This window comes from Pollicipes pollicipes, unplaced genomic scaffold (genome assembly GCF_011947565.3).
Source record: "Pollicipes pollicipes isolate AB1234 unplaced genomic scaffold, Ppol_2.1 Scaffold_4219;HRSCAF=4965_pilon_pilon_pilon, whole genome shotgun sequence".
Lineage (NCBI taxonomy): Eukaryota > Metazoa > Arthropoda > Thecostraca > Pollicipedomorpha > Pollicipedidae > Pollicipes > Pollicipes pollicipes.
This window is the reverse complement of record NW_023596448.1, coordinates 35,867,530-35,870,464: the sequence shown is the minus strand read 5'-3', so window position 1 is coordinate 35,870,464 and position 2,935 is coordinate 35,867,530.

Here is a 2,935-nt window from a genome sequence, read left to right as displayed (position 1 = left end):
CCCCCCCCCCCCTAACCAAAAACGAAACTACGTCCGTGCGTCAAGGCCTATTACTATGCAAGGCACACGGGCCAACAACCATCACAAAGACGGACAAGGATGTCACACGCTTCCATCCAGCGTGCTCCGCGCTAACTCAAACTGATTTGTTTCCTCACTTCCCCATCCGACAATTAGCATAAAACAACCCGGAGGGGGGCTTAGTGCGCGTTGATCACGTGTCTATGCAGCCGTTGCATAGCTCATCGGTAACGGCTTGCGCCGGGCGATCATCCGCGAGGTCCCCGACCCCCGGTCTGGGAAGGGCGATGCTCGGCCCCCTACACAACGGCGCCTGATGTGAATCGCAGAACACTTGTAAGTTGTTCCTGATCGGCACAGCGGGAGCTGACATGCTGGTTATTCGAAGCCGCCCCCGAAATATTCAATACATCGCAGCCAACTCGGCCTAGCTCCTCCCACGTAAATGTGCATTGCCTGCGTCAGGCACATTATCAGGGGCTGCGATCTTTGATCGTCGAGGTCATTTGAGGCCATTCGAGTTAAAATAGCACAAGGCAATAGCAAAATAGCACAAGCATAATGACGCCCCCGGAATCCCGTTCTGCATTGCACAAAGCACCCAATCAATGTTATCTATACCTTGTAGGATAATTTTTCTCTCAAAAAGTTACGATTTTGACCTATTTGGTTGAAATACTATTCGGGTGGCGAGGTCTCTACTATCTTTTTCAGGAAGCATTTTAGGGAGCAGGGAGCATTGCCACTCAATTCGTCAACTCTCTTCCACTCAATTCAGTTAAGTTCCATTTACTTATCCAATAACACCCAAGAGTCTGAATTTTTCAGAACATTGAGGGAGGTTCAACGCCACATTAATATTTATTTATCGACGCGGTTTGGCTGCTTAACATCCAACTGGCAATATAACCATAATATGGAACTGCGTGCTATCTGTAGCGATACGGATATGCGCACATGCTATATATGATAACGCACATAACGCAACGCCATAACCCACGTGCATGATAACGTACAGTTCCAACTCAGTTCCGACCGCGATTGCAGTTCCAGGTGTAGATCGTTAATTTTAGTAAGGGGCCGCTCTACCTTCCGACCTAAGAAACAGGACAAATTTTTGCATATTCACCGTCCCATAATGCTGCGCCACTTCTGCCAGACACATAAACCCTGTTGAAGGACCACAAACATGGCCATGGATCGTTCTCTAGCTCGGCGACAGCCGAATTTATACACCGTTTCGTCAAAAATAGCGTGCCTCTTGTTACTGAGACTGCCTTTAAACGGAATGGAAACCTTCGATGCTTCCGTTAAAAAAATGCATGTAGCATGTAGTCGTGATGCCTAAAAGGTTTTAAAAGCACGCTCTGCAACCTCGTACATACCAGCTAGTATCCTCAAGACAATGAGCATATGCGTGGACGTGAAAATACCCAGGACTGAAAACACCGCTGAAACACAAAGCATCGTAAGCTGAAGAGGGCGGCAACTCTTCGCACGCAAAGGGTGCAGGTGGATAGAGGTTCAGATGTGCGATGGCGGCCAACTGAAGATGTAACCACCATCCCCATTTTGCTTTCATAAGCATATACCCCATCTGCCACAATAAGCTGTCAGTGCATCTCCCCAACAACAAATTTGTGCGTATTTTCGCACATCGCCCTAGATCATCGCGTGCGCAACCAAACCGGGATTTTGGCGCGCCCACCCACTCAGCCCACCACACGGGCGCACATCCTTGCCTGTCGAGTGTGTGGTGAGTCTCCACTGGGGAAATCCGCAGCGTGGACAGTGTTGACATCCGCACATATCTGCCCACCGAGTATGTGGTGGGTCTCCAGTGGGGAAATCCGTCGCGTGAGACAGGTTGCCATCCGCACATATTGCCCACCGAGTGTGCGTGGTTACAGTGTGGATATCCGACAGGTGGGACAGTGTTGACATCCGACACATATAGCCCACCAAGGGTGGTGGGTCTCCAGTGGGGAAATCCGCCAGCGTTGACAGTGTGACACGCACATATCTGCCACCGAGTTGCGGTGGGTCTACAGTGTGGGTTATCTGCAGCGTGGACAGTGTTGACTATCCGCCACATATCTGCCCACCCGAGTGTGTGGTGGGTCTCCCAGTGGGGGAATCCGCAGGCGTGGGACAATGTGGACATCCGCACATATCTGCCCAACGAGTGTGTGGAGCGATTTTTTCGTAGAGTGGCTGCAGATCTACCTCACTACCTGCATCAAATATCTGCTCCATAGTTCAGAATGGTCTAGGAAGAGCGGAGGGAGAACTACCCTGCCAACCAAGAAATGGACGCATGTTGCATTTGGAGTATGTTGAGTTAAAGCGTTAACTGTGGCTGATGATACCCAGGTTTGGCGTGCAACCAGCATATGCACAAACTCACGATTTTTAAAATGCATAAGGCCTCTGCGCCCTAAAAAAGCGCGGGTGTACTCGGGGGCCAAGGACACGTGTCGTTTGCAAGGAGACCTGCCATAAACATGCATGCAGGGCAGCAAACGATTACAGCGCCACCTATATAACGTTAGCCGTGACATCTGCTGTCAAGTATAGAAACTAGGAACCAGTAGCGAGTGACAACCTACTTTTTCAGGTATCCGATACTAGGTTGCAGGACGCAAGTGCGTACATGACTTAGCTTGCCAGAGCCAAGTATGTAAGATATTAAGTTAGTACAATCAGAGCTACTTGATATGAAAAGTACGTATAGGAAACAAATCATAGGTGATAAATTTTGTATAAGGTAAAATTCATAATGTGAAATGTTCGTTTAAACAAATTAGTAGTGAAATGTTGATACACACAAAAATTTGCACGGAATGTGTTCGTAAGAGGCGTTTCGTACACTAACCTTCGTACGAAAATATTTGCCAGGTGTAGGGGTCCTATG